The following is a 13,396-nucleotide window of genomic DNA, read 5'->3' on the forward strand; positions in this document are numbered from 1 at the left end:
TGTAGATGACATGATCATCTATGTAAAAAATGCCAAAGAATCAACAACAGAAGAATCTCCTGGAACTGGTAAGTGAATATAGCAAGGTTGCAGGATACAAGGGTTAACTTACAAAAATTGTTTTTTTATATGCTAGCAATAAACAATTGGAATTTGAGATTAAATACACAATACCATTTAAATTAGCACCCTCAAAAAAGAAATACTTAGGTATAAACCTAATAAAACATGTTCAAGATCTATATAAGGAAAACCACAAAACCCTGATGAAAGAAATCAAAGAATATCTGCATAAATGGAGAGATATTTTGTGTTTAATATTAAGACCAGTTCTTCCCAACTTAATCTATAGAGACAATGCAATCCCAGCCAAAACCCAGCAAGTTATTGTGTGGATATCAACAACTTGATTCCGAAGTTTACAAGGAAAGCAAAAGACCCAGAATAGCCAACAAAATATTGGGGGAAGAACAAAGTCAGAATACTGACACTCCCAGATTTCAAGACTTACTGTGAAGCTATAAAGGTGCTTTGTGACCACCTAGAGGGGTGGGATAGGGAGGGTGGGAGGGAGACGCAAGAGGGAGGAGATATGGGGATATATGTATATGTATAGCTGATTCACTTCGTTATAAAGCAGAAGCTAACACACCATTGTAAAGCTATTATACTCCAATAAAGATTAAAAAAAAAAAAAAGACAGTATGGTACTGGCAAAAGAAGAGACAAATAGAATTGATGAATGGGCTAGAAGAGCCAGGAATAGACCCACACAAATATAGTCAACTGATCTTGAGAAAGGAGTCAAGGTAATCCAATGGAAGAAAGGATAGTCTTAACAAAGGGTGCTGGAATAACTGGACATCTACATGCAAAAAAATGAATCTAGGTACAGACCTTGCACTCCTCACAAAATTAACTCAAAATGGATCGTATTACCTAAATATAAAATGCAAAACTATGAAACTCCTAGAAAACATAGGAGAAAATGTAGGTGACCTTGGGATTGACGATGACACTTTAGATACAAAATCAAAAGCATGATCCATGAAAGAATAAGTTGATAAGTGGACTTCATTAATTTTAAAACTTCTGTTGTATGAAAGATACTGTTTTAAAAAAAAGAAAAGATAAGCCAAAGCCTGGGAGCAAGTCTTTGCAAAATATATATCTAATAAAAGGCTGGTATCCCAAATGTACAAAGAAACCTTAAAACTCAACAGTAAGAAAACAAGCAACCCAATTAAAAATGGTGCAACATTTTTTTTTAAATTAATTAATTAATTAATTAATTTTTGGCTGTGTTGGGTCTTCCTTTCTGTGTGAGGGCTTTCTCTAGTTGCGGCAAGCGGGGGCCACTCTTCATCGCGGTGCGCAGGCCTCTCACTATCGTGGCCTCTCTTGTTGCGGAGCACAGGCTCGAGATGCGTAGACTCAGTAGTTGTGGCTCACGGGCCTAGTTGTTCCGTGGCATGTGGGATCTTCCCAGACCAGGGCTCGAACCTGTGTCCCCTGAATTAGCAGGCAGATTCTCAACCACTGCGCCACCGGGGAAGCCGATGCAACATTTTTGAACAGATATTTTACCAAAAACATATGCAAATGGCAAATAAACATGGAAAAATGCTCACCATCTTTGTCATTAGAGAACTGCAAATTAAAACAGCAAGATGCCACTACACACCAATTAGGATGGCTAAGAACTCTCATACATTGCTGGTAGGAATGCAAAATGTTACAGTTACTTTGGAAGACTGGTTGGCAGTTTCTTACAAAAAAAAAACAAAACCCTGTACTGTTATCATATGATCCAGCAACGAAGCTACTTGGTATTTACTCAAATGAGTTGAAAACTTAAGTCTACACAAAACCTTCCCATGATGTCTATAGAAGCTTTATTCATATTTGCAAACTTGGATGCAAACAAGAGGTCCTTCAGTAGGTTAATAGATTAACAAACTGTGGTACATTCATACAATGGATTATTATTTAGCAAAAAAAGAATTGAGCTATAAAGCCATGAAAAGACATGGAAGAACCTTAAACCACATTGCTATGTGAAAGAAATCAGTCTGATAAAGCTACATAATTTATGATTCCAACTATATGAAATAGTGGAAGCCAAAACTTTGGATACCGTAAAAAGATCCGTGGATGCCAGGGGTTGTGGAGAGAAAAAAATGGTGCCAATAGACTTGCTTGATGCAGGGTTGCCACAAACCTTCGATTTGTAATAAAACACAATACCCATGAAGTGCAATAAAATGAGATATGCCTGTGTACCTATTAGAATGGCCAAAATCCAGATCACTGGCAACACCAATTGCTGACAAGGGTCTGGCATGAAAGAAGCTCATATTCATTGCTTCTGGGAGTGCAAATGGAATAGCTACTTCGAAAGTCAGTTTGGTTCATTCTTACAAAACCAAATATTCTTTTTCCATATGATTAGCAATCATGCTCCTTGATATTTACCTAAATTATACCTCACAAAAGCTGGCACACAGATGTCTATAGCAGCTTTATTTATAATTTCAAAAACTTGGAAGTAACCAAGATATCCTTCAATAGGTCAATGGATAAATAAACTGTGGTACATCTAGACAATGGAATATTATTCAGTTCTAAAAATAATGAAAAGAATGAAGTGAAATTAAATGAAAAGAAATGAGAAGACATGGAGGAAACTTAAAAGTATATTTCTAAGCGTAAAAAGTGAGACTAAAATGCCTACATACTTTATGATTCCAACTGTATGACATTATGGAAAAGACAAAACTATGGTGTCAGCAGAAAGATGAGTGGTTACAAGGAAAGAATGAGTAGGAGGAGCACAGAGGATTTTTAGGGCAGTGAACCTATTCTGTATATTTAAGGGTTCGTTACACTTCATTAGACATTTTTCAAAACCCAGAGAATGTGCAAGACCTATGTAAACTACGTACTCTGGGTGATAATTGATTTTTCAATGTGGGTTCATCACTGTAACAGATGTGCCACTTTGTTGGGGGATGTTGATAATGCAGGAGATGACACGTGCGGGGGCAAGAGGTATATGGGAAATCTCTGTAACTTCTGCTTATTTATGTGTAAACCTAAAAGTGCTCTAAAAAATAAGTTCCATAAAAATAAAGCAAAGTTTACAGAATTACTTGGTGAAATTGATAATCCACAACTACTTTAGGAAAGGTTTAGTATTTAGTATGTTTTTTGGTACCTGATAAAACAAACCAAGAAAAAATAAGTAAATACAAAGAGAACTCGAACAATATGATTAGCAACCCAACCTAATGTCCCCATGTAGAACACTGCTCACAACATGTTTTCATTGTGTCTCTAATGAGTTGTAGAAAGCCTTTAGGCTGGGCAGGGGACAGCCACGTGTTTGGGGATTGTTGGTGGATAGTTGAGGGGAGAGGAGAAGAAAGTTGAATACCTGGGTGAGGGCATGAAGACATGCATTTGGAGAGCCAATCTAGGGATCAGCCTAAGACAGAGATGTGGTCTTCACCAGCCAGAACTCCCCATGAAGGTGGATCAAAACAGGATGTCCCAATTGCACTCATCACCTGATTTCCAAACGTCTCCCTCCTTTTGTTTTCCCATCACATTCATCCTATTTTAATTTTTCCAGTGTCTCAGGTTCCAAATAGTCACCTTTGACTTCTGTCTCTCTTTAGCTCACTACAGTCAGACATCATATTCTCAAATTCTTCCATCCAGTTCAAACCCATGTACATATCATAGACTATGTGCCAGGTGTTCTGCTCAAAAATGGGGTTATAGGCATGAATAAGACATGGTCAGAGAGGGTTCTGCATCAGTCTAGGAGGAAGGAAATGATGAGAGTAGTCTAGGAGGAGGGAGAAACAGAGCTTTAATTGGAGCTCTAATCCTCATTAGATGACTTTACTTCTTGATTCTCTAGAGAATGCATAAGGTGTCGTGAAATGCACTGATAGTTCTGATGCTAATCATGGGAATCTTTTGAGGCATTCCTCATTTGTTTCTAACTTTTCTAGTTTCTCTTAGAGTTGTATTTGGTTTTGGGTACCCACTTTCTATCTGTGATCCAGTTCTTTCACTTTGTACTTGGTGTTGGTGTTTGGTGGTGTTGGATTAACTTCTGTGGGTAGGAATATGTCTCATACTAATTACAGACTCATTTCCAGTTCTGGCTCCTGTCTGGATTCACCTTCAGACCACATATATCCCCCAATGATAATGGGGGGATAGTGGTATGGGCACATTTGTTTTCTGGACACCTTATTTCATAGTTTTCCATCTATAACTTTTCATTGTTGGGCATCTACTATAGGGCATAGATTATCCTATATATCACCTGTATCAATTTGCTCATGAGTCTATTACCTATTCCATATACACACTGCCACTGGGCCTTCATGTTTGCTCTGGTATATTCAATAATTTTTTTCCTGTCTTGTAATTCCTTTTCCACATTGCATCCAGAGTCATCCTTTTGACATCCAAATTTAAATCATGTATTGTTTTGTTTAGAAAACTGAAAATTCTACATTGTCTCGTGATAACATTAAAATGACTTATCATTCAAGGCCCTTATACTTGAACAAGAATCATACTCTACCGTACCTTTCACAACCACTCCTTTTCCTTTTCCTAATACTTACCTCACTCTCTCCCTTAAAAACCACACTCTGCCATCTTCCTTCATTCTCATGGCATTCTTGACTCTAAATATTACCCTGGATGAGCCTTTCCTCCCCACCTTTTCTGCCAGGGGTTCTATATTCCTTCTGCCCTAATTCAAGTTTCTCCTTATTTGTGAAGCCTTTCATTAATCTTTAGGTTGAGTACATAGCTCTCTTTTCTGAGCTATCAATAGTACCTTGTACTTATATATATTATATAGATTTTCCAACTGTTTATTTTTAAAGCTTTTTTTTTAAAATTTATTTTTGTCTGCATTGGGTCTTCGTTGCTGCACACGGGCTTTCTCTAGTTGTGGCAAGCGGGGGCTACTCTTCTTTGCAGTGTGCAGGCTTCTCATTGAGGTGGCTTCTCTCGTTGCGGAGCACAGGCTCTAGGCACACGGGCTTCAGTAGTTGTGGCACGTGGGCTCAGTAGTTGTGGCTCCCGGGCTCTAGAGTGCGGGCTCAGTAGTTGTGGTGCACAGGCTTAGTTGCTCAACGGCATGTGGGATCTTTCCAGACCAGGGCTCAAACCCGTGTCCCCTGCATTGGCAGGCGGATTCTTAACCACTGTGCCACCAGGGAAGTCTTAATTACCTGTTTAGATCGTGTACTCCCCTTCTTCCCATACTTGTAGCTATTATGCATCAACCACCATGTCAAATTCATGTTTTGTTCTTAAGAAGTCTTATAGTCTATCCTTGTGTCTCTGTTTTTAGTCTCTGCTCCTTTTGACTTTTTTCGTCACTGTTTCTTTTTCAGTCTCTGTGTCAATTCTTATACACCTTTCTCTTCCATTTCCCTTCTTTCTTACCAACTTGCCTCTTTAAGCCAAGCTCCTGTTTTCAAGTTGTTCCAGAGATATGTGCATATAGAGTGGGTTCTTTCCCTGAGTCTCTTAGAGTTAAGGCTGACTGCTTTTAGTTTAGGCTTTGGCTTCCTGTGTAGCACCGGGCCTGATTTTAAAATAAGATAAGGAAGTTAAAAAAAAAAAAAGAAAACCTTTTTACTGTGTTTTAACATTTGTTATTATCTTGCAAAGGCTCAAGGATCTTGAATTATGTGTTTAATAATGACTCAAGTTTAAAAATTATCATAAGAGGACTACTGATTATAAGGTGAGTTGTCCTGTGTGGGTATGCGTGTGAGTGCCCCTGGGTGGGGCATCACACATATAAGCCCTATTCATCACCCAGCTGTCAGGGTCAGCCCTTCCTTGATTCTACCAACTGCTGTGGAAAGGCTTTCAGTTTTATTTCTCTCTCTCTCATTTCCCAGAAACAATAGTTTTTCTTTTCTTTTTAAGTCAGCAGTGCCTTGGCAAGGATAGAAAACTTTTCCACATAAAGAAATGTTGCCATGTCTTGTAGATCCTGTCTCAACTTCATTCTTGCAACAGAACTTTAATTTTATCTAAGTTTCTTTAACTTCCTAGAAATAAACATTTCTGCCTGGCCAGTGCTGTTTTTACATACTGTGACCCTAATTATAACTATAATTATGATGTCTAAAATTGTAATTGAGCCTGAGAAATTTTGGTTCATGCATTTTCTTCTAACAGGCTTGATTTAGAATATTATTTGACATCTATCATATGGTGATACTGCAGTCTTTTATTACTTTGCCTGCTGAAAGGTGCCTAAAATCTTCTGGAGCTCTGATAACTGAGAGTTAGAGTGGCTAAGGGTCTATCTTTTGTGAGAAGCTCTCATTGAGATCAGAAATGGGTTAGGTGTAGGGGAGAATAATAGTTGATAAAAGGGTTAGAAAAGAATCCAAGAGCGTTTTTAGGGAAGAATAAAATCTCAATCATAGGCCTTCAGTTCTTGGCTGGGTTGGGAGACCTTTCTTATAGACATGCTCTCAATGCTTTCTCAGAGACCTCTGTAAACCTCTGTTATGCCCTCAGTGACCATATTTCATGGTATGCTGGAACCAGCCTATACTGACTCATGAGAACCAAATGTCAAGTGTTCAGGAATTTTGTAAGGCAGTTATTAAGCACAGCCATTATGAAAAATAAATTATATAGGAGCACATCCGCAAATACGAAGGGATAAGTAGCTCCAAGGGCACATCCTTCTACTGAAACAATAAACAAGCAAGAGAAAAAACATCAGAATCAACTTTGTTGGAAATCTGGAAAATAATCAAAGGTCTATAGTAACCAAGTATCTGCTGATCAAGAAAAAGGCAACTTAAAAATGGTAGGGGAGTGTTGTGGCATTTTTACTTGCCTTTGGGCCACCTTCCTCCCCTGCTTGAGGGAATCTTGAAGATATCAGCCCACATTCCCATTGTGAGACCCTTGTCCCTGCTTTCAAAGGGAGAAGAGCAGACCTTGATCTCAGAGAATTGTGTTTGTCTATCTGGAGCCCTCTGGGGGCTATCTGAAGGACTGACGAAAGGCAGTTTTGTTTTTATTTTGCGTAGCACAGAGCTTCCTCAGGGCACAAAAGCAGCCAAGTGGAGGGCATTCCTTACAAACAAGAAAGGTAAATGGACAACCCCTACTGTCTGGGGGAAGATGTTAAGGTTGAGACAAATAATAGACATGCTGAAACTTGGTAGGAAAGACTGGAGAGAGATTCTGTGTGGAAGTGGAACAGTAAAAAGTTCCCTGTGTGTAGGATTTATACCTCTAAATGATCCTTAGGTTCAGAAGCAGAAAGTGAAGGCTAAGGCAGAGTTGTAAAGGGCCAGGTTAAGCATTGGAGGAATGCTAAACACTGAGCCAGTATGCAAAGCGAGGTGTTTTTTGTTTTGTTTGTTGGTTTTTTGTTTTGTCTTTAGGCAAAAAAATCTCAATCAACACATAAGCTCATGATAAGCTAAAGAACACATTTCAGAGAGCACAAACCACAAATATCTTTAGAGAAAAAGGTAGAAAAGTACTAAACATATAACCAAAACCCACAGGAATGAACCAAAACAAACCCTGAGCACGAGAAAGATTATGATTTCAAGAGTCACCTTATTATAAAATTCAAAATGTTCAGTTTTCCACAAAAAAAATTTTAAAATGTGCAAAGAAACAAGAAAATATGACCCATTCACAGAAAAATGAATAGAAACTATCATGAGGAATCAAGTCATAGAATGTATTCAGCAAGGCCTTTAATTCATCTGGCTTAAATATGCTCAAAATGCTAAAGTAAATCACGGACAGAGATTCAGTAACACCAGGGGAATGATGTGCCCCAAATAGTATATATCTCTGAAGAGATACAAATTATAAAAAGGGACCAAACAAATTCTGGGGTTAAAAATTACAATAACTGAAATGAAGAATTCACTAAGAATTTGAACATCAGATTAGAGCAGGCAGAATTAAAAACCAGAGAACTTGAAAATAGGTCATTTAAAATTATCCAGTCTGAGGAACATAAAGATGAAGGAGTGAACAAAAATGAAGAGAGCCTAGGAGACCTGTGGGACACCATCAAGCATACCACATACAGATAATGGAAGTTGCGTAAGGAGACAAGAGAGAGAAATGATGTAAAAGAATTTTGAAGAAACTATGCCCAAAAAGTCATAATTTGATTAAATACATGAATTTACACATTTAAGAAGCTCAATGAACTTTAGGGAGGAAAAACACAAGAGGTCCACACTGAGACACGTTATAATAAAACTTTTAAAGGCCAGAGACAAAGAGAGAATCTTGAAAGCAGCAATAGAGAAGTGACTGTCATATACAAGGGAGACTCAGTAAGAAAAAGACTGGATTTCTTAGCAGAAACCGTGGAGGCCAGAAAGCAGTGGGATGACATATTTAAAGTACGTAAAGAAAGAGAAAACCCATAATCCTATATCTGGCAAAACCATCATTCAAAAATAAAGAAGAAGTTAAGACATTCCCAGATAAGCAAATGCTGAGGGAGTTCATCACTAGTAGATATGTCCTACAGGAAATGCTAAAGGGAGTCCTTCAGGTGGAAATGAAAGAACACTTGGCAGTAACTTGAAGCCACATGAAAAAATAACACAGGTAAAGAAATATATAAGCCAGTATTACTGTATTTTTCATTTGTGACTCCTTTTTCTTTCCCAATTTGATTGAAAGACAAATGAATAAAATGATAATGATAAATCTATGTTAAATGAGCACACAAAGTAGAAAGATGTAATTTGTGACACAACAACATAAAGGGGAGGAGGGATGGAGCAGTGTAGGATCAGAATTTTTATATACTTATGGAAGCTAATGTGATATTAATTCAACATAGATTGTTACAGGTTTGAGAGGCTAATTGTAAGCTCCAGGACAACCAATGCTAAAATAACTTTTAAAATATACAGAAAAGGAAATTAGAAAGGAGTCAAAATCATACACTACAAAAAAATCAAACACAAAAGAAGGCAGTTAATGGAGACCTTGAGAAACAAAAAAGATATGAAACATATAAAAGACAAAGCAAAATGGCAGAATAAGTGTTTCTTTATCAGTAATTTTTATAAATGGATTAAACTCTTTTATTAAAAGGTAAATATTCTTATAATAGATTGAAAAACAAAATGCAATTACATGCTGTCTAGAAAAGACTCATTTTATATCCAAGACATATAGGACAAAAGTGAAAGGATAGAAAAGGGCACTCCAGGCAAATAGTTACTAAAAGAGAACTGAGGTATCTACGCTAAGATCAGACAAAATAGACTTTTAAGTCAAAAATTGTTACAAGAGACAAGGAAGAACACTAAATATTGATAGAAGTGTCAACCCATCATGAAGATATAAAACTTATAAACCTATGAACCTAACAACAGAACTCCAAACCATAGGAAGCAAAAATTGAGAAGTGAGGACAGAAATAGACAGTTCTGAAATAATAGTTGGAGATTTCATTGCTGTACTTTCAATAATGGATAAAACAACTAGGTAGAAGATCAGTAAGGAAACAGGGTAGTTGAACAATACTGTAAACCAGCTAGATCTGACAGACGTAAACAGACTCTCCATCCAACAACAGCTAGCAGTGTTTCTGCTGAACAAATTTTCTCAAGAACTTTGTGGATCTTCTATAGATTTCAGTGGGGTTCACTCCTTTAGACAAAAGCCACTTCTATGGTTCTTTTCCAGACAAACCCTTCTGGAAAAGCCTTGGCCTCCCGCTGAGATGGTAGGGAACAGTGACCTTAAGCTTCCTAGAGGACTTCTAATTTGGTTGATATCTGTGAGGCAAACCCTTATCTTCTTGAAAGGACCATTTCTGTGCCTGATTCCTTTACCTTTTAATCTTTCTGAGGTTTTAGGAAAAGGTTGTACAATCATAATCAACAGAGATTCAAGACTGTGAATCTCTTTATTCTAATGGGTTTTGCCTTTTGCAGAGGCTGAGAAATTTCAAAATTGTAAGGCCTTGGCTCCTTTTTGTTTAACAGTTCTTTCCCCAGTTTATCTTTCTTTTCTCACATTTTATCATAAGCAGCAAGAAGAAATCAGGAGGCACTTTTAACACCTTACTTGGAAGTCTCCCTAAGTATAAAACCAGCTTTTAAGTATTTCCTTGTACATAACTCCAGGACATAATTTTGCTAAGCTTTCTATCACTACATAACAAGAATCCTCTTCCTTCTGTTTCTAATAACATGTCCCTCAATTTCTTCTGAGCCCTCACTGCAGCATACCTAAAGTCTGGATTTCTTCTAACAGTCTGTCGAAGGTATATAGGCTTTCTCTGTCATGCTCTTCAAAGTTCTTCTAGCTTCTGCTCACTTGCCTGATTCCATAGCTGTTCCCAAGTTTTAGGTACCACTTCTAGGCACCAAAATCTGTATTATTTTTATATTATCGTATAATAGATTGCCACAAACTTAGTATCTTAAAAAACACACACATTATATCACAATTTCTGTCAGGAGTCTGGCATGGCTTAGGTGGTTCCTCTGCTCAAGGTCTTACAAGGCAGCACTCCAGGTGTTGACTGAGCTGTATTTTCATCTAGAGTCTCAACTGGAGAAAAGCTGCTTTCAGCTTATACATGTTGACAGAATTCATCTCCTTATGATTTTAGGACTGTCCACAGTTCCTTGCCACATTATCTTTTCTGTAGGCCCTCCCTCAACATGGTAGCTTACTTCTTTAAGCCAGCGAGAGGGAAAATTATCTCTAAAGAAAGGCCGAGTCGCTCTTTAAGGTTTTTTCCCTGATTAAGTCAAGCCTACCCAGGATAATATTCCTTTTGGTTAACGCAAAATCAACTGATTTGGGACCTTAATTTCATCTGAAAAATTCCTTCATCTATGCCACATTCTATTGGCTAGCAGCAGGGGGAGGGCATTACATAGGTCTCGAATCATGGAGCTACCCTCATCTGTGTGCCAAGTGACAAAATATGTAACATGCTCAGCCCAGTGTTTGACCTATTCTAAGGGTTCAATAAATGTTAACTCCTCCTATCATTTAATTTTTCTAAAGCCCTGTTGGAACCACAGTCTCAGTGCCCAGAGGGATGTGGGACTCAATGAGGTAAATCCCACTGAAGGGGAGGAGGACCTAACGGAGGTTTCCACCACTAAGCCAAGGGAGTATCTGATTCTCCTAGTAATAAGAGCATGCCTCACACTTTAGGAAAATCTGGAGAGAGGAGCTGTTGGTGGGGACTTGAAGAGCTAAACCAGAGAACTTAGAAGGAATACATATGAAGATTAGGTTCCAGGGAATTTTTCAGTGCCTCAAGGTAAAGTGTAGAAAGGAATTAAGGGAAGCATAGCCCAGGGAGTGTATGCCATGGAAACAAGTAGGATGGCTGTTATCTGGGGAGACATATAACCTTCAAGACATCCATTTAGTTGGCCAAAGGGACTTGGAGTTTAGGTGGCTCAGGATTGTAGCTGAGCTATTCTGTACATGGAATTCATTTGGTGCCTACACCTATTCCAGGTGGTAGAGGCAAATTTTCAGAGAGGATATCTAGTTAAGATTGGCCTAGGAACCAAAGTAACCAGAAAAGTGGCAAGTGTAATGGGGAAAACATCATGAAAAGAGACAAGGGCTGCTCGAATGGGATGAATAAGGCCCAAGGGCCATTGGATCCTATAGGACCAGGAATGGACATGTAGGAAAACGAGAAGCTCCCCAAGGTAGAGGAGCAGGCTCCAATCTGCGGGAAACCATGAAAACTGAAAGTAGAATGGCAGACCCACCACTCCAGGGAGCATAAATATAGGGTTTGATGACAATATATCAAGTACAATAAAGATTGGGAAGCTTACATACATTGGGGAATGAAAGGATCAGTCAAGACAGAAGGGTCTAAATTAAGGCCATGCTTTTTTTTTTTTTCTTTCTTTTTAAATTTTAACTAGAAACTACATACCACAGCTGCAGTCAGGAATGCTGATCCTGAAGGTTAACTTTCAGAGGTGGCTTCCTGTCTCCTGGTGCTTCTGCCATGAGGTAATGGGAAATATTAGCCATAGAAATTGCTGCAACATGGAAAATAACTTTCATCATTTTGGTGTAGACTGAAAGTTAAGGGAGGTGCTGTGTCTCTTTTCTGCTAATGTTTTACTTATTTTCTTGTTGTCTCAGAACGAGGAGTCTCTTTCCTTTAGGAAATGTGGGAGACTGTAACCCAAAGAAAGCCTCTTCAGCCTTTGAAATCCCATAGCCATTGACCTCCAAATAGGTTAGGAAGGAACCAAAAGGATAGGACAGTAGCTGCAGCTGCTTTTTCTTTCTAAGACTTAGGACTAAGCCTGTTGAGCTAGAATTCTCATGGGTGTCAGTTCAAGGGCACAGACAAAGGCACATAGGGAGGAGGGTAGACTCCTCAATGATTGTCTTCACTGGACAGGCTGGTTCAGATTTGGACAGATATTGTCCTGACACTGGAGTTGGGGAGTTTGTGTGTCCTGTTACACTGTCAGGCTCTTCTCACTCTGCATGAGTAAGTCTGCTGGGCATTGGGTAGGAGTTGAATGTGTCAGAAGACATTTTTCAAGATGACCTTCCCTGAAGGGAGCTAGCAGACCATGGATATATCCCCACATTAGGAGATGATCTGCCAGTGATTCGGGAGCATTGGTTTATACCACAGTGGACACAACCTTTGCTCACAAAGCAGAATGGTACAAGTAAGACTTCATATTGACTAGAGAAAGTGTATTGTGGAAATCAATCCATATATTTAGTCCTTGCTAAAGACTGAGTCCCTGGTATTTATGTAACCTAACAAAATGATCTCTGCTGAAGACTAATGCAGTGGCCTTTACTAGGTGTATGTAGGTCCAGACACACTAGTATTTTCCTCAGGAGTAAATCAGTTTTACAGTTAAGGTGTATACCAGGATCCCTCCTTCCCACCCCTGTCTAGAGTGTCTGGGAAGAAATCGTTTGAAGTCACATAAAAATTCAACTTTGTGAGTTCCAGCAAGGATCTATTAACAGTCAAAGACTTACATCCTTGTTCAAGACCATGTTGTGTCTTTTCACTGACTTATTCTCTAAGAAAAATACATGTAAAATAGTGTGTATATCTGAGTGCTGTGTATAAGGCACTTGTTCCAATAGTTTCCCAAGGCAACAAGCCATTCTTTGTAGCTTTGTGTGCCTCAGAGCTGATACTGGGGTTGTGTCAATGAAAGAGAAGTAGAGATATGGGTAGTAGGAAGAAGGATGAGGAGAAGAAAAGATGTCTTTTAGTTCTTGTCTACTTCAGTGTTGCCTACAGTGAAGGACTTGTGGCCTAGAGGTAGATTATTTGCCCATACTTTGT

At 38.6% G+C, this 13,396-nt stretch overlaps 1 protein-coding gene across 2 annotated transcripts in view; it reads right to left on the reverse strand.

Moving 5' to 3' along the window:
- LOC133098591 (interferon-induced very large GTPase 1-like) overlaps positions 1–13,396 on the reverse strand; it is a 31,015-nt gene that overhangs the window by 13,152 nt on the left and 4,467 nt on the right. Inside the window, exon 2 of one of the 2 annotated variants that reach the window (XM_061201389.1) lies at positions 11,996–12,065. The exons of the other annotated variant lie outside the window; for it this stretch is intronic. The gene's annotated coding sequence lies outside the window, so the exon portion shown is untranslated. The remainder of the gene's footprint in view (positions 1–11,995; positions 12,066–13,396) is intronic. 2 annotated transcript variants of the gene reach the window in all.

Source organism: Eubalaena glacialis, chromosome 10 (genome assembly GCF_028564815.1).
Source record: "Eubalaena glacialis isolate mEubGla1 chromosome 10, mEubGla1.1.hap2.+ XY, whole genome shotgun sequence".
Lineage (NCBI taxonomy): Eukaryota > Metazoa > Chordata > Mammalia > Artiodactyla > Balaenidae > Eubalaena > Eubalaena glacialis.